Source organism: Bicyclus anynana, chromosome Z (assembly GCF_947172395.1).
Source record: "Bicyclus anynana chromosome Z, ilBicAnyn1.1, whole genome shotgun sequence".
NCBI classification, from domain to species: domain Eukaryota; kingdom Metazoa; phylum Arthropoda; class Insecta; order Lepidoptera; family Nymphalidae; genus Bicyclus; species Bicyclus anynana.
Genome location: NC_069110.1, coordinates 9,130,849 through 9,156,734, shown reverse-complemented (window position 1 = coordinate 9,156,734; position 25,886 = coordinate 9,130,849). Strand labels below are relative to the sequence as shown.

General features: G+C 34.9%; 1 protein-coding gene across 2 annotated transcripts in view; it reads left to right on the top strand.

Annotated features, from left to right (window-relative positions):
* Positions 1-25,886, top strand: part of LOC112054725 (frequenin-1) — a 227,718-nt gene that overhangs the window by 127,867 nt on the left and 73,965 nt on the right. The window lies entirely within an intron of this gene.

Here is a 25,886-nt window from a genome sequence, read left to right as displayed (position 1 = left end):
ATGTATACGGTCCTTTCTTTTCAACGGAGTCCGTGGCCGTATCGGACGCATTCGATACGCAGCCTTAGCACCCAACACTCGCCTACCCGCGGCGTCACTTGGCCTCTCGATACATTATAAGGCTCAAATTCGCATAAGAACATTCACCATTTAACAGCATTGACGAAATATTGTTATTTTTTTTTTTCTTGAAGATGGTCTTCTTTACTCTCGATCGTAGAGATTGTACGTCCTTTACCTTCTAAGCTGATTAGTGGTGGGCCATATACTGACACCACCGTATGCATATATTATATTTGAAGTGCGATTGAGTTGTGAATAGATTTATTGCAGTAATTCCCAACAACTGTTATTATCTCTAACTCTCTAACAATGGATAATTGTTTATTTAAGTACTGTTTGTTAATTATTTTTTCACGACTGAACTGATATAAAAAAATATTTCACACAAGAGAAGCATTATCTGCGAGTAACATTTGCTATATTTTATCCCCGTATTCCATCCAGAACGGAAACTACGCGGGTGAGACCGCAGGACGTTTGCTAGTAAAGAAAGAAAGAAAATAAATGCAAATGTAAAAGTTTCATACAGTACCCTACCCTAATGACACTATGTCTGTCTGTAACCCTTAAAAATAGAGGATGTACAGCTCAGCATATGTTGTGCACATAAAAGCATAATACACGTTGCTAATTTTCAGCTGAGACCCACGTGACATCAATGGTAATATAAAATATGAATAAATTCAATTGAATTAAATTAAAACAATAAGCAGCAAATATGTGTTACAATGTCCGGTTTCAATGTAGTTTTGATGCATAGATTATACAGATACATATATTTTAATACGTTAAATAAACTTAATATAAAGTAGCACAAAGTATTTCTCATGTTACAAGGGTTTTGAAAGAAATAATTAACCAACAAAACTCTTTGCGGGCATAGCTCATAATTCACTTTGAGCAGGGTGGCACAGCATCTGCGAATCCGACTCGGTCCGCTGCAAGTTCCGAATAATTATTTTTCGCAAACGAGCTCTTGGTAGTTAAAAGTTTCATTTTTTACTTTATTAAACCAAAATTACTGTTTTCTAGTGTCAGAATTTGCAACTCTACTTTTAGAAAAACATTTTCTTTAGTTAATTATGCTGCAGATATTTTAATGCTGCATATTTTAAAAACTCATTAGTTCATTGGTTAGCTATGTAATTACGAGGTCCTGGGCTAAACAAAAATTATCTGATCGGGTCGGATTATGAAGCCAAATATGCCTCTTATGTTCGCCTCAGTACAAACACAAGGTAGCTACTGTAAACCGTCGAGGAGTTCCCTGAATTGTCCCTCGTCTCCATCACCAGACCCTTTATGACAGTCACAATCTAGGTGGAAAGTTCTTGTCGACACAAATTAATTAAGTCCAAACACAAGGTAACTGTTGTAAACCGTTAAAGACTTCCCTCGTGTGTGTAGCGACTCCATCATCAGATCGACTCCAGACCTTCATAAAGTTGTAGTGCTTTAAAGTGGATAATGGAAAAAATATAAAACGCTACAGTTACCCTTACGATTTTTGAAAGTTCCCCTCTCGATTTCTCCAGGATCCCATCATCAGATACTGACATGATTACTATGAGACCTATTGGAAAGCATACATACCCTCTCAAACGAAAAAAGATTTTTTCAAATCGGTTCAGGCGTCTTCGAGTAATCGGTGAACATACTAAAAAAATAAAAAGATTCCGACGAATTGGTAACCTCCTCCTTTTTGGAAGTCAGTTAAAAATAAAACATTAAGATTCCCTTTCTTATTAATATTATTTACCTCAAAAACAAGGATGCATTATAATGATGCAACGGCAACTACTTAACAGTCGTTAACGACTCGGATTATAAACTGTGTCGCAGTCACAAGCGCCCACTTCCAAGATATTAATAATTGGAGATTTTAACGGCTTGAAAGAATTTTAATGAACATTTTTATACGTAGATGAAATTAACAGAATACTTCTTGGTTAGATCTCATTCTGAGAGGAGACTCGCACTCAGCAGTGAGCCGAATATGGGTTGATAATGACTTCTTGGTTAAGATGTGTGTTCGCTTGTATGTTGATGTTATTTTTACAAGTTTAATTTTTTCACCGCTCTAGGGACAAAAGACCTGAGTTTTAATTGCATCTCAATGACTCAACGCGTTCTTAAAGTAAAGGATCTTGATAGACAGACGGACTGACATAAAACAAAGTAGTCCTATAAGGATTCTGTTTTTTTCATTTTGAGAAACGGAACCCTAAAAAGATGTTTCATTACTAAGTACTCTATCTTTTCAGAGTGCATCAACAGAATTAATAAAATAAATTATATAATTAGGAATAAATGCAAAGAAATTACAATTTATAATATTAGCAAACAGTAAGTAAGTATATTAATTTAAATGAAAATTTTAGAAATAAAAAAAATAACTAAAATATGTAATTCAACATAGAGCTCTATACTGAATAAAAGCTTTGAACATAAGTTAGCGTAGCATGTTTAGCTCTCTTGGTCTAACTAGTGCGCCGAGTGCTCAGTTTCATTACAAAATAGTAGAAGCGTGAAAAAGTTTTTCGTCGACATGGCTAAAAATGGTCGCCTCCTGTACAGAGTAAGTAATACGAAACATGAAAACCCTTTTAAGCTCAACATTACCACGTGAGCAAAATGCCGTAGGTATTATGATTAACGACGTCCAGATTCTGTTTTTATTACCGCATAGCTAATGAACTGGCACATTAGTTTAGTGCATGTCAGTGTGAATACGGACCACGAGGTTTCAAGTTGCCGTCCAATGTCAGAACAAATTAAAAATACTACTAGATTTTCTTCCTTAAGAAGCTTGCTTTCCTTGAAAGTTCGGAATGAAATGCACTATACGACTGGATAGTTTTTTTCTATTCTTTAAAAGTTAGCCCATGATGCAATCTAAGATGAAATCTGGCTAACTTGTTAGGAGGAGGATGAAAATCCACACCCCTTTCGGTTTCAACACGACGTCGTACTGAAACGCTAAATGGCTATGGGTTGGGTGGTAATTAACCACGGCTGAAGCCTCTCACCAGCCAGACGTGGACCAATTCATTTTTGTTCTGGAATTCAAAATAATTAAATTCCAGTACAATAATATTAGTACCCGTAGCTCACATTTAAGTAATATTATTATTTGTGCATATAATTAAATTCTGTAAAGTTTAGTAAATATTAATCATAGTCAGGTTTATATAATAAGTAGTAGTAGTATTTTTTATATAAAGCAAAAAACATACTATTATACCATAAATCCAACCTATACCTAATGTCTATGCTCTACACTTAAAAATATTCTCATAACTTAATTAAGATAGCTTCATCTAGCTTTCAACTTTTTAACAACAGAAATACATAAATTGTGCAGTAAGTTAAAATTAAAAAGAATTATTTCATGCACAGCATTTTATTTATAAAGCACATATGCTAGTGCAAGTTACCGCAATGCAGAAAATCATTTGTTTTGTGCGAAGAAATTTGCTAAAACTTTGTTTGTTGTTATGAAAAAAATTAAAACACCATATATCGTAGAGTGTAGTACATAAGCAATAATCTTATTTGCTTAATATCACTGTGCAAAAATCTTATTTCTATACAGAAATAAATGATAGTATATATAGCCTATAAAGATTCCATCCTCGTGCCTTTTAGATCAAAAGTATATTGGTATTTATTATTTACTTATGATATTCAAGGAATACCAATACATATTATGTTTTCCTTTTTCTGTTTGCTGTATGCAACGTATTCAAAGAGCTTTTGATACAAGAGGATATTTTATAAGGCGATCAGATTTTTAGCTCGTTTTACTTTGAACCGCAGCCTTTTATATTTCTACGTGGAGTACTGGAAAAGTATTATTATGTTTCTTTTAATAAACTAATACAAACTTGATTCATTAAGAGCACTGTGTTGCTCAATGTTTCTCATGAAGTGCATTTATTGCACTTCCAATTTGTGCAACGTAGGAATAGCATTCATCATTAACAGCCCATATTCGGCTCACTGTTGAGCATGAGTCTCCTCCCAGAATGAGAGGGGTTAGGCCTTAGTCCACCACGATCGTCAAATGCGGATTTTAAGACTTCACACACGTCGAGAATTAAGAAAATTCTAAGGTATGCAGGTTTCTTCACGATGTTTTTCCTCCATTCGTTTGAGACACGTGATATTTAATTTCTTATGCCCAATCAATTCAAATCCACTATTCATTCTATCATGTCTCATCGAAATAGGAATAGCGTTATTTGAGTACAGCTGGCCTATTTTCTATTATGGTTTTTATTATCAACCCATCAAAATTAAAAACAAGCCTTTGCTGTATTTTTAAGGCTTACTGGCTGTTGGCTTTTAAAAATTTCTTTCAGCGACCAGTATTTGTTCCAAGCAATTATTATACTGCTGTTTACCTACTCTACTCATTATAAAATTCTATTCTATTAAAATTCCCTCTAAGCTTCTAAAATTTTAATAGCTTTGTTCGAAAAATTAAATAAAGTAGGTAAACAATTTTTCTCGACATGGTATATTAATTAATAAAAGCTTTAAATTTAATTTATTTACTAAAATATTATATTTGTAAGTACTACGAATATGTAAAAATAATTTGTTGACGAATCAAAATTTAATTTGAATTTAATAACAGGTTGATAAAAAATTATATACTAGCAGTCGTCCCGCGGTTTACCCTTACCCGTGGTAATACGGAGATCAAATAAAGCCTTTTATACTCTACTGGTTTAGACGTACCGCTAAGCGATTTAGCGTTCTGGTACGATGTCGTGTAGAAACCGAAAGGATTTTCATCCTCCTCAACTGTTCCCCATCACTTCTTGACATTATTCTCGTTTCTTCTAGTGATCATGTGGCTAAGCATGGCCAATGCCCTGCCGATGCCTTTTCATATCATGATTTACTTTATCTATCTTATAAGATCCGCCCCCCTAAAGCAAAATCAAGAATTCTTCTCCAGCGTAATTTTGGTGGTATGGATTTGGATCGTCTGAGGGATGATGCTGCGAATTTAAACTGGGATGATATTCGTGTTGGATCGAATATAGACGAACAAGTAGAGATTTTTAACTCCCTTTTAATTAAATTGTATGACCGTCATGCTCCAATTCGTCCAGTCAGAATCAGGCATCTTCCTGCTCCTTGGCTTACTGAGGAGATCAAAACCATACAACACAAAAAAAATGTTGCAAAGTCCAAGTTAAAATCAAAGGACACGGAGGCTTACCGGCATAAATATAAAGTTATTCGGAATCAGTGTAACAGGTTGTGTAGAGATATGCAACGACGCCATATTCATAAATCCATACTCGAAGAGGAAGACTCTGGTAGAGTATGGAAGTTTCTCAAATCTCTGGGAGTTGGGAAAGCAAATAGGAACAACCATACTAGTAATGTTAATTTAAACCAGCTTAATCTGCACTTTTCCTCATCTTGTACCATTGATAGTACTATAAAAAGTAATACAATAAATCATATTTCTGCTTTGCCCACTCCCGACGATCCAGCTTTTATCTTTAGTCAAATCGACTGTAGTGATGTTAAGAGAAGTATCTTGGAAGTCAACTCTGATGCTGTTGGAACTGATTGCATTAGTCGTAAAATGATCATACCTCTCCTTGAACTTCTAATCCCTGTAATTTCTTTCATTTTCAATAATTCCATTCTTACTGGTGTTTTTCCAACATCTTGGAAAAGGGCACACGTAATTCCAATTCCTAAAAAACCTAATCCCTCGAGCTTCTCTGATTATCGGCCTATATCAATTCTCCCATTCCTGTCAAAAGTCTTTGAACGTATAGTTCATAGACAACTAACTCTTTTCATGTCTCGGTGTAACCTTTTCAACCCATTTCAATCTGGTTTTCGTTCCGGTCATAGCACGACTACTGCTTTAGTTAAAATAACTGATGATATCCGCTCTGGTATGGATAACCAGTGTGTGACAATCCTGACACTGTTAGACTTCAGCAATGCTTTCAATAATGTTGATTACGATCTACTTTTGACCATTATGCGTTCTCTTAACATATCTCCTTCGGTCATTGACTGGTTTCATAGTTACTTGCATGGACGCCAGCAGCGTATACGAGTTGAAGATTCACACTCCGACTGGTGTTCAGTGAGTGCTGGTGTACCACAAGGTGGCGTGTTGTCTCCTCTCTTGTTTTCAATTTTTATTAGTACAATAACTCTAAATTTATCTTCTTTCTACCACTTGTACGCTGATGACCTTCAATTGTATGCCCAAGCTAAAATAGAAGACTTACCCCTTAAAATTAATTCAATGAATAAAGATTTACAGGGAATTGTTGAGTGGGGTAGATCTTATGGTCTGCAAGTAAATGCTTCTAAAACACAGGTCATCATTATAGGCAGTCACAAACAAATTGCCCGTATTAACTGGACAACACTTCCTTGTGTTGTTTTTGATGGAGTTCAACTACCATTTAGCGATACAGTACGAAATCTAGGTGTTGTATTTGATAAATATCTCTCCTGGGTCCCTCAGGTTAGCGAAGTGAGCAGGAAGATGTTTGCAGCAGTACATTCTTTGCGACGTCTCAGTAACTTCCTGCCTATACCTACTAAAATAACGTTGGCTCAATCTCTCCTTTTACCAATTCTTGATTATGCTGATACTTGCTATCTAGATTTAACTATTGAGCAATTTAATAAACTTGAGCGTATTCAAAATCTCTGCATTCGGTTCATATTTGGACTTCGAAAATATGACCACATTTCTGAATTTCGGACTAAGCTCAAGTGGCTTCCGATTCGTCTTCGCAGGAATACTCATATTCTGTCTCTTTTATACTCTGTTCTTTTCCATCACTATACTCCTTTTTATCTGAAAGAACGGTTTGAGTTTCTTAGTGATACTCACTGTCGTTCACTCCGTTCTGACGATAACCTTATCTTAAAAATTCCCACTCATAGTACTTCTTTTTTCTCTAGATCCTTTGCTGTCGAATCCGTAAGGCTGTGGAACTCTCTCCCTCCTGATATCAGACGTGCGAAATCTTTACCGATATTCAAGGGGCTCATTGGTAAACATTACTTTCCACCTTAAATTTTGTATTTTTTTTTTTTTTTTTTTTTTTAATAATTATCGTCATGGTTTGTTGTGTTTATGACATGTTTATATATATATTTTTTTACATTTTTATACATTTATATTTATTATATATCTATATTTATATATATACTCGTATACGTATGTATAAATATTGTAAATATACAATTTGTATTATATGGTATATGTATCGTATTGTATATTATATATGTTGATATTTCTTAGTATTTTGTTACATAAGTATTTAACTATTTTCTTTTTTATGCGTTATTTTCTTTTATATATTACCTCTGTACACCCTAGCCTATATCTTTATAATTTTTATTATTAGTTTCTTCGTTAGGTTGCCTGGAAGAGATCGCTTTTTAGCGATAAGGCCGCCTATTGTGCATTTTTCTTTCTTTCCATTATTTTTCTGTATCGTATGTTTCTGTGTGGTGTACAATAAAGTATATTTTCATTTCATTTCATTTTCATTTCCTCCTCCTAACAAGCTAGCCCGCTTATATCTTAGACTGAATCGTCACTTGCCATCAGGTAAGATTGTAGTCAAGGGCTAACTAATTAAGAATAAAAATTAAACAAAACCTCATACAGCCTTATAAACTCACAAAATTTATCTTATTAGAATATTATTATAGCTACATTTTTCAAATAAAACTATGAATGGCATAATCATAATCATATTTGACGGAACAAATAGATTTCAAGTATGTAAAGATGTTACTGGTTTACTAAAACCATTTCGTTTTGAAATACGATAGCTTTGTAAACTATTGTCCAAAATGAACTTCGCCACAAAATATGACGGGACGGTTTTAAGCGGATTATCAGATCACCGCTAGCGTTGGAAATTAACTAGAAACTCTACAGCTGCACCGACACAAAATTTTCCCGTTTGTAATCCTTTAAGCATCAATAACAGACTCGTCGAATACAATTATTCAACGCTATAGAGACCATTTCATGTTTATTTTTCATTCTTGCAATGTATGTATGTATGTTACGGTAAGTTCTTTGAACTCAATTTTGATGAAGTAGATTTCAACAGATTGAACTGAAATTTTGCATACACGTTAAGTTTGGATGACAATGCACGATATGTTGTTCATATAACATGGATTTAGAATGACGTCATCGTCATCCTAAATCCAATATGGCGGACCACCCAAAATATCGGAGTGGTATGCACGGTGGATTTACAAAACGGAGGTCCTGGGTTCGATCCCCGGCTGGGCAGATTGAGATTTTCTTAATTTGTCCAGGTCTGGCTGGTGGGAGGCTTGGGCCGTGGCTAGTTACCACCCTGCCGGCAAAGACGTACCGCCAAGCGATTTAGCGTTCCGGTACGATGCCGTGTAGAAACCGAAAGGGGTGTGGATTTTCATCCTCCTCCTAACAAGTTAGCCCGCTTCCATCTTAGACTGCATCATCACTTACCATCAGGTGAGATTGTAGTCAAGGGCTAACTTGTAAAGAATAATAATAATAAAAAAAGTAAGTTTAACATGATAAATAACTGTTTAGTTATTTATGGAGTTCGATAATTATAATTAGCCCACCACGCTATTCAAATGCGATATAGGAAGAAACGGTATGCAATTCCAAAATCCATTATCTTTAATTGTTTCCTTCAAATAAGTAAATCCGTGACTAAGCTAAGATCTAGTCTTAGACCTATCTCACTAATGATACAGTTGCCCTATTTAGTTCAGAGCATTAACTTCAATTCATTGATGTTAAACGTTCATACAAAATCCAAAAAAAATGTGATAAATTAAGAGGTTCATTAAATTCCCTCATTAAATACTAGACTAAATAAATAAAAGTCACGGACATAGCTCAGAGAGTCTACTTGAGTCTAGAAATTTGCAATGGGAAGGGGTTATAATTCGACGTTGATAGACACCGGAGTCCCCAAGTGCCGGAATGACGACCCCGTACCAGAAAATGTTGATCGGACAACCCCCCCTGGCGGCTCAAGACCGTCTTGTTTGTAAGTGTTGTATGAACTCCCAAACACCAACGTCTATGTCCAATTGTGGACCTCCATCGGCTGATAACGATGATGATAATATAAAATAATCTAAGTTTTTTTTAACATAAAATAGGTAGGTACCATATTTAAATTTCTTTGAATTGTTATGAACGACCATAAGTGGTCATATAAAAAGATAGTAGCATAATAACATATTTACCTATAAAGTAAACAGAGAGAGAAGCCGATTGCAAAAAATATGTTTCAATAAAAGTCAGGCTCGAAAAAAATATTTTTAGTAATTTCGGTTGCAGATTCTCGCTCGTATTTCCATAAAATTATTTTAAATTCACATCCTAGCAGTGATTGTCCTACATTCGCTGGACGTATCTGTATTTAATCCTTACTTATATTTTAATGCGGAAGTAACTTTTTTGTTACGCTTTCACGACTTAATTACGCAACCAATCATCATAACTAATTTAAATCCAAAGCCAATCTCGATGTGGAATGTTTATCAACTAACAAATTAATAAAGAATTAAGTTTAAAAACTATAAACCGACTACATAAAAGGACTACGAACGAAACAAGAATATATTTTAGAAAGAAATAGAGAAATGCGTAACGGTGAAGGAAAAACATCATGAGAAAAGGTTTTCTCATGATGTTTTTCCTTGACCAGGAATTCTCAGGTATGCAGGTTCATACCTGAGAATTCTCCTAATTATCTGCGTATGTGAAGTCTGCCAATCGGCATTAGGCCATCGTGGTGGGCTATGTGGCCTAACCCCTCTCATGATATATGCAAAAATGGTCACGGTATATCCTTGGTCGCATCCATTATATACCATACCTATATACCTACCTACCCACCGACCATATGTTTAATTTAACTTTTCATGGCATTTTCATGACAGTAGGTATAACCACGGCTCTACCGTGACCATCTATCATCATTCATTGTTACCTATAACATTTAAATAAATAAATAATTCACAGCACAATTTTAAATAAATTAGATATAAAATGGTTTTCTACATCGTGTTTAGCTTTAGATAGTGTTTAATTTAGAGTGACTCAGACTACATTTATTTTGAAAAAAATATTGAATCGAGTTATAACACTGACGAAGTTGCGAGCGTCCACCACTCCAGTCTAGTATATTACTGTATAAAATACATATTAACCCATGGTATTGATAAATTACTAGATTACGCGTATCCATATTACATGCGTACGTAATATGCATAGCGTGAAGTAACGCCTAGGCCGATAGTAGGTCATTAAAATATGCTGATGATCATATTTATTATTTAAAAAAAAAATAACTAGCTAAATACATATATCTACCTAAATTAACTACCTCAATAACTACATTTTATAATTCATGAAAAAAATAGAAATAGACTATGTACTAAATTTAAAACAAATCTAAAGACTTAAAGCTTTGTAGAATTTTAATTCAATTTCAATTGGTAATTGGTAAATAGGTCCTAATATATAGCCTATAGTGCTTAAACCCCAAACGGCTCAAATACGTAACCTCCAATTCTGATTTTGATTCTGAGATATCTGTATTTGAGCCGCTTGAGGGTCTCTGCTAATGCAGCAGCTCCTACACAATCTAATGTGCTATGTGAAGGTGCAAGAGTGTCCACGCAAGTTGCGTCCCACACCAACCTACCCATCCTTCATGGCGTGAATGACATACCGTCCGATCTCTTGCCATCGTCGCGCGCCAAGCCGTAAGATCCAGAAACAGCTGGCACACTGGCTGCGACAGGAGCACGACGAATGATATCGTTGAGGCTAGTGTGCCGCGGAATACGGCCAGCGCTCCTACTGCATGAAAGACCGTGGTGTCCGAGTTTATCGACTAGCTCTCCACATTTACAGCGTTTATTACAACGATTAAACTTATATCTAAAGTATTATTTTGATTTTTTGTTTGTTAGTTTATTAAGATTTAACTGAAATGTTTAAGACTAAAATTTCAAGAAGATTTGAAGAAGATAGTGGAAGAGAGAATTGGTTGAAGCTGCGCTAATATGATTATAAAATAAATGATTTAAATAATACTACAGTATTTTAAATTATAGTTAATGCATTATAATACATCAATAAGGGCTTATTTCCTTACAGGAAAAGAGATATAGAGCTTGGACCCACCACGCTGCTCCCTCTCGAGTCGGCAGGCTTATGATGATAATGTTAAATCCTTGAGAAATTTAGTGAAAATTTCTTTGAAAAGAAAAAAGTTCATAATTTCCTTGACTTCCTTCCTGGGGTCGAGCTATAAAGGCAGAACCTCGTCAAGTCACATACTAACCATTAGGCCAACGACTTTTTTTTTTCTTAATTAAACACATATTATAATATATCGTATAAAAAAATTCATTAATTATTGGATTCGATTCACAACATGTTTTCATATCGTCGATTTAATTTCGCTGCGGCTCTCTTTAAAAAATGTGTATTTTATTCAATGACACGCATCGCAACAAGGTTGAATAACATTAAGGTCCTAAACATTAAGGTCCATAGTAATACAAATTTATATAACCTTGTTTATTATTTATTCCTTACCTTGCGTATTGTTTAGTATCTATTTATATGGGTATTCGATATTTTGATATAGATTGCAAAGTATAAAGGCATTGCCTACTAATTTACCATACACAGAATTATCAGGTATTCTAATTTCTACTCTTATAATTACGTAGTGCAATTCGTGCGGATTTTCTTGACACCTGGCTCGAATGATGTTTGTACTGTGTTTGTATGGCTGTGTTTGTTAATATGCACGAGTTATATGCATTACTCATTCTTTCCTTGTCAACAATGCCGCACTAAATCCATATTAAAAATATTTAAATCATGGAAAGTTTCGTGGTTTTTTATCGCAGTGTGTGAGTCTCGGGTTTCGCGGTTTGGCGGTTTTTTACCAGAAAAAAAAGCCGTAGTGTAGCCTAAAGAAAATTAAATTATTTTGATTAGTAGTTACACTTAAGATTACTGTTTTTTTATGTCAGTGCCTTAAATTGCAAGCATGATTTTTTTATTTAAATTTTATTTTACGTAAAAGAAACAATTCTACTAAATTAATAAAACACTGTTAAATCGAGGAATTAGCAATTAAATAGCGTCTGTTTAAAAGTAGATAAAAGACCACTTACGCTTAAGAACAAAAGTTTGCTACTTAAACTTTAGGATGAACTACAAATCAAGATTCTTGTTGCTAGAGTTGTTTATGTTGGGTTTCGAGAAGTAATTTTCCTAGCCTGCTTTTATTTGCCTTTGTATATTACAGTTTTACAAAATATTTTAAATATTATGTTTCATTATCAACCCATATTTGGCTCACTGCTGAGTCCGAGTCTCCTCTCAGAATGAGAGGGGTTAGGCCAATAGTCCACCACGCTGGCCCAATGCGGATCGGCAGACTTCACAGATTTTATTCTTTACAAATTAGCCGTTGATTACAATCTCACCTGATGGTAAGTGATGATGCAATCTGAGATATAAGTGGGCTAACTTGTTAGGAGGAGGATGAAAATCCACACCCCTTTCGGTTTCTACACGACATCGTACCGGAACGCTAAATCTTTGTCAGTAGGGTGGTAACTAGCCACGGCCGCAGCCTCCCAGCCAGATCTGGACCAATTAAGAAAAACTTAATCGGCCTAGCTGGAGATTGAACCCAGGATCTCCGTCTTGTAAATCCACCGCACACACCACAGTGCCACGGAGGCCGTCAAACATTAACATCAGGTGGGCGATTTTCTTATTCCAAACAATGCTAAATAACAGATCATATGTGCATTAATCACATACAGACATAACAGACGAAAAACAAAACGATACTTTATAGTTATACTGAAAAAACGTACGGAACCATAAAAATTTAAGAGAATTTCAGATGAATCCCCGAAACCTCGACATGGAACGTAATGTAATCCACTTTTCTGTACAATCCGCACCCCACATTTCACACTTCGCAAAGGCAGTAAATTTAAATATACGAATGATTTCATTTATTTCGCAAACTCATACAAGCTGGGATTTCTGAGGACACTGTCAATTACATTAATACTTGAATATATATGCATATAAACAAGCTTCTATAAAAATACTACAGGCTTTTAAAGGTGGAAATTTAAGACAACGGTCTAAGTTCGATGGGTATTTCATGTTAAATAATAAATAAAGTTTAAAACTATAACCCGACTACGTAAAAAGGGTAGACCCCTTTTTACGTAGTCGGGTTATAGTACCACGGCTCTACCATGAACATTTTTGTTCCCATGTATTTATCTATATATTGAAAATATTTTCTTGTTTCGTTCTTTTTAGACCTTTTTTTACGTTATCGGGTTATAATTTTTAAATTTTAGTTTTTATTGGCATTGGCCGTAGTCGGGTAAAAATAAAATAAAATAATGTATGTACAGTTTCCATTATCTTAATTTTATTACACAACTAGCTGACGCCGCGCGGTTACACCCGCGTGGTTCCCGTTCCCGTAGTAATAAGGGAATAGTATAAAGCCTAAAGCTTTTCTCGCTAGATGGGCTGTCTAACACTGTAAGAATTTTTTAAATCGGACCAGTAGTTACTGAGATTAGCGCGTTCAATCAAACAGACTAACTCTTCAGCTTTATAATATTAGTATAGATTCAAACACAATACATCCTCCTCTAGTTTTCTTGTAGATAGGATTCCCCATTGAGACATATCGCCATAAAGATTTGTGGTTTAAAATTTTTGATCTCGTTGAATTTCATGCATTTAAAATGAACTGTCGACTCCGCTCACTGATTTGGTTTCAACACCGATGCAGCCGCCATCTCAGGAAATTGAACCAGAGAGAGTTTGATGTGACACATGGATACGAAATTATTCATGTGAACTTTTTAAGTGTTTATGATTGAAGAGTTTTTAGAGCTGTACTTTTAACTTCATTTGTCCTATGGTTAATACACCTAGCTATGGGTCAGGCCATTAAAAATACTTAATGGGATTTGAGAAAACGTCAATAGCCTAGTTGTGAGAAACTCGGTAGTTTGGATAGAAAGATGTACCGCCAAACGGTTTAGCGTTCCGGAACTATGTCGTGTAGAAACCGAAATGGGCTTGGTTTTTCATCCTAAGAAGCTAGACTAACGTCGAGAGGTTATGGATTCGATTCCGGTCCTCTTGACTATTGTTGTAGAGTAACGGGAATATTAGTCATATTCCACACATAATCCAAACGTCATACTTATGGTAAGATCTATTTACGGAAAACGCACTCATATAACATGATAACTACTTCTCATGATAGAACCGTTGCCTCCAAACGCTACTGTTGAGTAATACTGTTATTAAATAGGCACAGATGAGTGAATTTAATTAGCGTTGAAACTTATACCTTGAACTATACTGTTACGGAGTCACTATTAATTTCATATCTAAACAAAATACGATAATAAATACTACGCAATTTAAATTAAAGTCCAACTTTTGATACACCCACTCGTAATTACAAATTTCCAAGTTGTTTGTAAAATGGGAAATTGAAAAGCGGGAACTTATTGCAGTTCGTATGCAAGCTGATATTTTTTATTTACATTTTGCTTAATATTTAAAAAGTTTAATATAAATTTTAATATTTTTTTTAAGAATATTTGCCTATCTTTTCTTTTAAATGGCCAATACTTCCATTCCCCACCGACTAAAAAAAAAATCGGCAAAGACTGTATTACGAGCGGACGAAGTTCAAACCACTACCTAAATATACAGATATATTATTTATTTTTAGATATACTGTTTTTTTTTTACCTTAGAAAGTAGCTAGATGTAGCAAAGGAAAATAAAATCTTCTTAACAAAAAAATTTAAAGCCAGTAATGTATTAATTAAAGCTATTTCTTAAAGAACCACGGGAAAGAACTGTCTTTGAATCCTATAAGTTTATGATTTAATCGGCTTTAGTTAATGCATCGCTGTGTTGGCACCACCTTCAAAGTGGTCAGATGGTAGCTCATCGTCGTCATCAACCCATATTCGGCTCAATGCTGAACTCGAGTCTCCTCTCAGAATGAGAGGGGTTAGGCCAATAGTCCACCACGCTGGCCCAATGCGGATTGGCAGACTTCACACACGCAGAGAATGAAGATAATTCTCTGGTATGCAGGTTTCCTCACGATGTTTTCCTTCACCGATTGAGACACGTGATATTTAATTTCTTAAAATGCACACAACTGAAAAGTTGGAGGTGCATGCCCGGGACCGGATTCGAACCCACACCCTCCGGAATCGGAGGCAGAGGTCATATCCACTAGGCTATCACTGGGTAGCTCATACAATGTTATTTTTCACTTTTTAGTTTATTTTTGTGATTTTGAAGTCGGTTAATTTTTTTTATTAAAAAGATTTTATTTTTCTGTTTTTATCGTGATATAGCATTTAATTTTCAAAAAATCACTTCAGTAATTTTCATTTTCATCCTTCAGTCAAAAAATAAGTTTTTTTTAATATTATTATTATATTATGCTATACAACTACTTTAGGCTACTTTTTATATAAACATGTTTTATTTGTATAACGACTTATTAAGGAAAGCGAAAATTTTCAGTGAAATAGCTACCTATTGTGAAAACTGGAACTATTAACTTTTATGGTATCATCTCCGCAGCAATAAAAACATATTCTGAACAAATATTGTTCTACAAGTTTTATAATTGTACAGAGGTGGATTACTTAACCTTCGGCTGACCTTTCTAAACCGTTCTCTAACAACATTTAACGAGGGAATTATACTTTATTTTGAATTTTAATCGGCGCATCGAATTCTTTCACTTCTTGCGTCATATATATTAATATACATTTCTTCTATTACAACCATAATACATATAACAAACAGCCGCCTACTTAAAATATATTTTCTAAATCTGAATCTTCTAAAGTCTACAACCTCAGATGAAAAAATGTAAATAAAATGAGGTTTTGCAATACTTTTAAAATAGCGCACATACATAGTTCATTCAGTAAAATATCATCATCATCATCAATTAGCTACCCATTTTCGGCTCACTGTTGAGCCGAGTCTCCTCTCAGAATGAGAGGGGTTAGGCCAAACGTCCGCCACGCTGGCCCAATGCGGATTGGCAGTCTTCACATACGTAGAGAATTAAGAAAATTCTCAGGTATGCAGGTTTCCTCACGATGTTTTTATTTCACCGTTTGAGACACGTGATATTTAATTTTATAAAATGCACATAACTAAAAAGTTGGATGTGCATAGCCCAGACCGGATTCGAACCTACGTCCTCCAAATTGGAGGCAGAGGTCATATCCACTGGACTATCACGGCTAAGTAAAATATCACTGTGGTGAAAATTCTCTAGGTTGGTACTTAACTGAGAGCTGGAATAGAGCCGGAAAACTGCCAAGGAAAAAGATTCAGATATTTATTTGTATTTGCGTTCCCTCGCTCTGTTTTTCCCACCGCGTAAATAAAACACATTTCAATGTGACGTTCCATTTTCACTCGCACTGAAAAATAAAAGAAGACGTTGGACAAACTTTATATTTTTCCGACGCAGATCACAGAAACTGGCATTTATAGATACATCGTCATGTTGCAATTTCTCCCTCGTTATAGTAGAAAGGATTTGGAGCTTAGACCCACCAAGCTGCTCCAGTTCGGGTTTACGGACAAGAATGTTTGGTTCTTTAACGATTACTAATCTATACTAATATTATAAAGCGGAAGAATTTGTTTGTTTGTTTGATTGAACGCGCTAATCTCAGGAACTACTGATCTGATTTGAAAAATTCTTTCAGTATTAGATAGCCCATTTATTGAGGAAGGCTGTAGGCTATATATTATCCCAGTATGCCTACGGGAACGGGACATACGCGGGTGAAACCGCGCGGAGTCAGCTAGTGTTGTATATGACCGGGACCGTCAGCCAAACTCCGAGACACGTGTTTCGAGCACTAACTTCCCAAACCAGGCTAAGAATTTTTATTGCAAAATTTCTTGGAAGCTTAGAAGTAAGAACAGCGTAAGAAATTAAATATCAAAGGAAAAACTATATAAGGAAAAAAAAAGAAATAAGGATAAACATCGTGAGATAACTTGCATAACTGAGAATTTTCTTAATTCTCTACGTGTGTGCCAATCCGCATTGGGCCAGCGTGGTGGACTATTGGCCTAATCCCTCTCATTCTGAGAGGAAACTCGAGCTCAGCAGTGAGCCGATTATGGGTTGATAATGATGATGATGAAAAACAGCTTGGCATCATAGCCTAACCCAGGATCTCGTGGATTCGCTACACTTGAACATTGCTTACCGAGGGCTTGCCGCAGTATTATTTTTTATTTTATTATTTTGACAACCCATGTTTGGCTCACTGTTGAGCATGAGTCTCCTCTCAGAGTGAGAGGGGTTGTTATAATATTCCACCACGCTGGCTCAATGGCGAATGGCTGACTTCACACACCTAGAGAATTAAAAATATTCTCAGGTACTCTGATTTCTTTACAATGTTTTTCTTCGCCGTTTGAGACAAGTAATATTTAATTTTCCCACATCACATCACTAAAATGTTGAAGGTGCATGCCCCGGACAGGATTCGAACCTACGCCCTCCGAATAGAAGGCAGAAGTCATATCCACTACACTATCATGCACTGGGGATATAATCACAATAATTGTGTGTGTGTGTAAGTGTAAAAGTGTGTAAGTATGTTTGTTCCACCTTTACAATGCAGCTGCTAAACCGATGTATCTCAAATTTGGAGTGGAAATAGATTTTACTCTGGATTAACACATAGTCTACTTTCATCTCGGAAAAATCCATGGTTCCCGCGGGATTTGTGAAAAACTCAATTCCACGCAAAGTCATGGGCGTCCGCTAGTTTCTCATATTATCTTTCAACCTTTATGAAATGTGGTGTTCTATCTGGCTATTGCGGGCTCTTAGCCTTCATTCGCACGAGAGTTTATTTAACGGACGTTAAAACTAGTATTTTAACGGCGTTTTTAAAACACGACGTTTTTTTTCAATTTTAAGCGTTGAAAAAAGACTTTCATTTAACTTCATACTATACTTGAACGCTTTTTTAACGTCCGTTAAAAAAACTCATGTGCGAATGAGGGCTTAGACTAGCGTCGTATTGTGAGGGTAAAATGTCAAAATAGACATCGTATCGCACGTTGCACTTCTCGTATAGCGTGAAAAAATATGGTGTACTAGAAAACTGCGATGAAAATACATCCAATTATGCTGTGATGGAAAAAATGTTTCCAATGGGTTCCAATGACAGTGACGCGTGTCGGCTACAACAAAAACAGAAAATGTTCACGTTTGCGCTACGCCATTTTTTAAATTAATCCTGTGCTCATTTTTCCCTAGTGCTAGAACATTTCTCATGCTAATAAGTTGTATGTCATTAACAACTTCCGTAGTCTAAAAGTAAAACAAGTCTTCTAAATGCAACGAGTTAATTATTATATAATACCTACTTGACAGCGCAGGGGGCAGTGACCCCGCTTTCTGCATCCACGGCCGTGGGTTCGATTCCCACAACTGGTAAATATTTGTGTGATGAGCATTGGTTGTTTCCAGTGTCTGTGTGTATTTTTATATTATATAAGACTATGTCATAATTTAATTTAATCTAATGGTGGTAATAATATACGAAAACTTAAAATTAAAGTTACGAGGATTCCAAACGCGACTTGGTCCGAGAAGAGCCCACAACAAACTCAGCCAAGGTTTTTTTTTCGTTTACCACCATTTTACAAACTTATTTAAAACTAAGCACACAGTCGTATATTGCAGTTTAACAACAAGCTTTTTATATCATTAATAAAATCATTAACACTATATTAAGCCTTTCCCAAAAGCTTGCGTTTAATAATTATAAGTATTTATATGTAGTATATAAATGTATATGAATATTATAATATCATTTAATCGTCACTTACTTTGGGGCTAGATAGTGATGTGTATTGTTTAAGTATATTTAATAAAAAATAATAAAAATAAAAACTTAAAATGCAACATTTATTATGATTAAAATTTCATCGGGATTAATTCTTATTCTCTGTGAAAACACCTACTTATCTATGGTAATAGCGAGAAAGGCGCTTTGGCGCTTTGGCGCACTACCTTGCCCCAACAAAACTCAACAATTTCTGGGATATTTTTTTTCTATTGCATCCCGATGATTCTATCAATCTCTGCACTTTCACTTTGTATCAAAAGCCAATTCACTATTGCATTTATGATTTTAAAATAAAGGGATTTGTAAAGTCACACGTTACAGCTGAAGTTGGCACATTACACTTTCACTTACCCTATATATTAATTTACTCTTATATATTAATTTATTCACTTGACAAAGCGAACTTTGGACTGATTTTGCGACCTCAGACTATTTCAAAAGTTTCTATGTTGTTGTCGTCAAAATGTTTTTCACACGTTTCCGACATTAACGGATTCTTAATTAAATTCAATTAGGTAAAGCAATTAGTTTAAGTAATCACTTCGTACGAGCGTCCAGAGACACTACATTATCCGTGGCTAAACCGTAGCACACCACGGGACCAATGAGGCAGTAATAGAATACTAGTTTTTGCCCGCGGCTTCGCCCGCCTTAAATTCGGGGTAAAAACCAGGTTGCGGAAAGCTCCATACAAACTTCCACCCCACATTTTAGGAAAGCGGGGGGTCAGAAAGAGAGAAGAAGTAGCCTATGTCACTCTCCATCCTTTCAACTATCTCCACTTAAAAAATCACGTCAATGCGTCACTCCGTTTTGCCGTAAAGGCGGACAAACAAACAGACAAACACTTTCACATTTATAATATCAGTATGGATACATAGGCATAATAATATGGTTTTTGATACGTAAGTGTATTTGGGCAATTTTTTGACCTTTGCCCTTTGGCAATTGGCCTGTCATTCAAAAATACATTATATTTTTCTCAAATCTAAATTTGTTTCGTAATAACTCATCACTGAAATTGAAATCATTGATTTTGGTGCTATATCGAAGAAACAATCTTGAAATTTGGCACGACGAAATACCTGTACCACCTTCGTGCCAAATTTTAAGATTATATATAGGTCACCGGAAAGTGCTTTATTAGGTTTTGGTGTCAGTGAATGGTTAGCGATGAAAATATTATGCTTTCATCGAAAAATAAATCTTCGTGATGCTGAAATGTGAGATTCATTGAATTTTTAATATTTCGAGTGCACATTTAATTAATCAACAGATATTTATGAATATCTAAATACATATATTATATACCCTCCTATATATATTGAATACATATATTATCTTCCAGTGAGAGTCATTTAAAATTAGCCCAGACAAACAGAGAGATAGACAAAAATTTAAAAAAGCTTGATTATGGTTTAGTACCGTGTAAATAGCTATACCTAAGCACTTGTAAAAACACAGTTACTTTTATGTCACAGACAGACACTTCAACTTTATTTTTATGTATGTATTAATGACTATACTGCGTGTTTAAAAACAAGAATGTTACCGAATCCACATGACTGTTAACATATTACCCACTAGCAGACGCCGCGCCGTTTCACCCTTGTTGTTCCCGTTCGCGAAGGAATACGGGGATAATATATAGCCTATAGCCTTCCTCGATAAATGGGCTTTATAACACTGAAAAAATTTTTTAAATCGGATCAGTAGTTCCTGAGATTAGCGCGTCCGAACAACAAACTCTTCAGCTTTATAATATTAGTAGAGACAGGTATTACTTGCGTGCTTTGTGAGTATTGCGTTTAGTGTTTTAACCAATATCGGGCATATCTTTTTTTGGAACTGATTTATGTCAACAATGTCAAAATAATTATGACATTTAATACGATTATAAAACACTAACATTAAATAAAAATTGCTCACGTTAATTTCTGATTCTAAAATTAAAATTTGATTGTATAGTCTTGAAATAAATGGATCCATTACTTTGGAACCTACAATGCTACAAACGGATACATAAACACAACATACATACGTTATTATTGTAACTCCACTATTTTTTTCTTCGAAGTTAAAAAGCGAGCTCAGTCACCTTATTGTACTAATTCATTTTAGTCATTACTGAAAAAAACCACATGAAATAAAAACAGTATGTCTCTGAACCAAAAAGTCGCCTGGAAAAAATAGATCACTGGCTTGGCACCTCCTTCAAAGTGATAGAAATAGGTAGAAAATATTATAATCCTATTTTCAATTTTTAATTTCGTGGATGGGTGTGTTTTTTAGTTTAATGTTTTGAAGTCTGTTGTTATTTTTTTAAAAAATAATTATTTTAACAAATATTTGAAAGTATCTAAGTAGTTTAAACAAGGCAGGTTTTCCCCTTTTCTGTTGAACAAAACACAGTGGTTAAAGTTGTTTGAAAATAGTGCACGAAGGTTAATCAGATTAAATCTCAGGTTTCTATCCTCCCCTTACCCGCAAACAGCTGCGTATTACACAAAATGTGGTATTAAACTAAATTAAATAGTTTCACAAATTTTCCCGGCTTAAAACATTAAGCTCTAACTTGCAAAGTGGTACTTACCTATTATATTATTTCTCTGGCTGTTAGCCGGTTAGCTGGTTCAGCTATGGATAATGAGGTCCAAGGTTCGAAGACCGGGTCAGGCCAACAAAAAAAATAGGTTATTGGGATATTTCTTCCTAATCGAAGATCGGGAAGTGGGTCAAATTAAGATTCCAAGATTTTCTTACATACATATTTAATTACAAGTGAAGCTAATATAAGCGTGTTAAAAAACAGTGAGTGTGTTCAAATAAACAAATGATACGAATTATAAGCATCTTAACAAAACTTAGAACTTTTAAGCAAGTATTAAATCAATTATTATTATTTCACTCACATAACGAGTACATCAGCTTTAAAATTTTAGAGATTAACAATACATTAGATTTCAACTGCTGCTCACTGCTGAGCTGAGTCTCCTCTCAGAATGAGAGGGGTTAGGCCAATAGTTCACCACGTTGACTCAATGCAGATTGGCAGACTTAAGAAAATTATCTAGTATGCAGGTTTCCTCACTATGTTTTTCCTTCAACGTTTGCGCGACGTGATATTTAATCTTCTAAAAATGCACACAACTGAAAAGTCATGATTCGAACCCACCGTCCGGAATCGGAGGCAGAGGTCATATCCACCGGGCTATCACGGCTTTGCAGCAACTATATGGCTTGAAAGCAATCATTATCAAAAAGCATTTGGGGGATTGGAGATTTAATTTCTTCTAGTGACTAATGTCTATTGGCCATTAGGCGCACGTCTTTCAGCACTTTAGTCCGCACTTAACTGTAGATTAATGGATTTGATTTGTTTTGTACCGAACCAGCTTAGTCAGTTGTCAATTTAATTAAGACATTAATTACTTAACACAACAAACATTCTATATCGGTCTGTCTGCCTGCCTGTTCCCGAAAAGCTCGAAAACTGCTAAATGAATTTTTATGCAGTTTCTACCGGTTATAGTTTAGGCACGTAGCTACTTACGATGAACGATTACAACTATTTTCTCGCGGACGAAGTCGAGGTATCTGCTAGTTGTTTTATATTCAAAATGTATTGTAACATCGTATCTTTCATTACGTATAAGTAGCAATTTGACAAGTTTTTTATCAACCACCAAAAATTCAAATATCAACAAAATTTATTAAAAACTAGCGGCCGTCCGCGACTTCGTCTGCCCTTAGATCTCTTTAATCCAGCCCTTAGAGTAGTATCGCTGTAAAAATGTAGAAACTTCTACCTTTTTCCCAACATTTCCCTTCACTGCTCTGCTAATATTGATCGTAGCGTGATGAAAATTATCCTATAACCTGCCCAGGAGTATGAAAACTAATTGTAAGTTTTGTTAAAATCCGTCGAGTACTTTTTGTTTCTATAACGAACATACAGACAGACACGAAAAATTTACTGATTGCATTTCTGTCATCAGTATCGATCACAAATCACCCTGTGATAGTTATTTTGGAAATATATTGCATGTAAAGAATAGACCTCTCTACAGATTTATTATAAGTAGGTATACATGTCACATTGTTTTTCTAGCTTATTCCCAAAGCGTTCTTAGGCGACCCACATGTCAACTAAATGGCCAAATAACCGAAATATCGCAAAGTGAACAAAACACAAGTAGAGGTGATAACGAAAATCGATGCTATTTATTTAAGTGGTTCCATTTGGAGATTATTTCTTATTTATTAGAATCATACAAATATCTTGAGAGCCTTTTTTGTTGATACGAGTACGTACGATACTTACCTACTACTTGTGTTACGAGTACGCAAATATATTCGATACATCTTGTTCTTTTTATTATAAAGTTTAACAAACTTTACTCTCTGTGTATTATTGTTTCTTCCTTGTTTATTGTGTTTGTATAGTTAATATTATTATAGTTTAGTTAAAGTTCTTTGGCCACATCTCCAGAAATCATGATTCTATAGAACGGTTGGTAGTGCAAGGGCAAGTCCAAGGCAAAAGATCCAGAGGCCGATCTCCAACCCGCTGGACTGATTTAGTTAAGGCTGATACACAGTCATCTTTGGCGGAGTGTACTCAAAATGCAGCCAATCGCCAAAAGTGGAGGAGCATTGCACAGAAGGCGTCGCTCATCGCTGCAACCACGACCACTCTGCCAAGACTAACGAGTATAATAATCGTAATCCTAAGTACGATTAAGAAGATAGTTAATATTATACTATATTCATTTAGGTTTCATGAGTTACTTGAAAATGTTTTCTTTCAATCTTGTTTGTAAAAAGTTCAAAAAAGTTTGAATCCACGTGAACAATTCACAAAGGATCATTGGCAATTATCGCGGAGTTTTTCACGTTTTTTAAAAACACGATATATTTGGCTTCCTCTCGAACCTTTTTGCAATTGTGTTGTAACTTTGTTGAATGTTGTTTTTTTTTGAATACTCTGAAAAGAATTGGTAGGTTTCAGGGGTGAAATACTTGCGTAAATTCTTGTGAAATACTAAGAGGTGGAATTTTTCTTTTGTATGGTAGACTAGCGGACGCCTAAGTTTAGTTGAATAAATAACGACGAAAACCTTCGTATATAAAATTAATAATTTTTAAAACACAAAAGGTACTATATCTGCTAATATATATATATAGAAGATAGATATATGGCGTCACAGAACTTATAAAGGTACATAAAGCCCACATACATTGATATCCATTTTACACAATGATTAAGGCAGCGCATGCGAAAAAGTTTGTTTATGAGGAGTTTCGGTCCGACCTGTATGACAAAAACTGTGATAACTCTGCTAATATATATGATACCAATATAAAATATAGCCTATAGCACTCCCCGATAACGTAACATTCTACTGGTGAAAGAATTTTTAAATTGGACCAGTTGTTCCGAAGATTATCCCTTTCAAAAAAAAGTTACTAACTTACAAACTTTACCTCTTTAATAATATTACTATAGATAAGTATTCCATTTTTTTTTCTTTTAAGAGGCTAAGTTCTTCAAAGTCATTGGATTTTTTTTATATTGAAATGGAATTGATAGACTTATTAGAACTTCAATGGCCAAGTGTTGCAGTGAGGTAGTGACCCTTCTGTATGCCGTGTGTTTATATCTTAGCTCCTACAATACAAGTTGCGTTTACTTTGACGCTAGATAGTGTTGTCATCTAAATTACGCTTGTACTAAATACATATTGTAAAATAAACTCAAAATAACTCAAAAGAACGATCAGACAGACAGATCTTAAAATTCAAAATTGTTTATTTATCGAATAGTTTCGTAGTAGTACCCTTTCGTATGACTCTACCGGTTTAGAATGCAAAATTTAACTAAGAAAAGCCGACAAGAAATCGCTCTTTTTTAACACGTTATCCTCTAGATATTACAAACTTAGTTAAAAATACCCGTAGAAAGAAATCCAAGTAGATCCGTGAAAGAAAATATTTTCTTGGTAGTTTTTTTTATTTATAAACTAACGAACAACAGTCGCGAATTTGAAAAATATGCAAGTAAAACAGGCAAACGGCAAATGATTCACCAAAAAATAAGAACATTTTAATACTACTTGGGACGCCCCACTGTTTAACCCGCGTAGTTCCCGTTCCTGTGGAAATACGGAAGTAAAATATTGTCTATGACACTTAAAAAAACGTAACTTTCTGCTGGTAAAAGAATTTTAATATCGAGAGATTACCCCCAGCAACCTCACAAACTCCCAAATTTATATAAAGGTAAAGTTTTGTGAGTCCATTAAGCTAGTCAGTAACAGGTTCACCGAAATAAAAAAATATGAACATTTTTAATATTAAGAGCATTTTTCGACCATTAGTGTGTCAACGCCCTTTGTCTAAGACACGCCTTGAGGTATCAAGTTGAAAGTTACACTAAATAATGAGGTCAAGGGCATCATATTGCTGTATAAATTTTATGTTAAGCTTGCACTTGGCCGGTTTCTTAACAATATTCAAGAAACCACGAGGTTATATGTCATTGATTGGTACGTAATGATAACATCTAACATAACATTGTAGATATATACATTTTGTAACTTATTTAAAAGGTACAAACTATAATAGGATCAATTCTGTACCTTGAAGATTTTTTGATAATATTTTTTATTGGAGGACCCTATAATGTATACTAAACCCAAAACGATTCTTTTTTTTGTTTCCTGTCTGTCTGTCTTTTTGTTGACCGCGATAGGAACAAC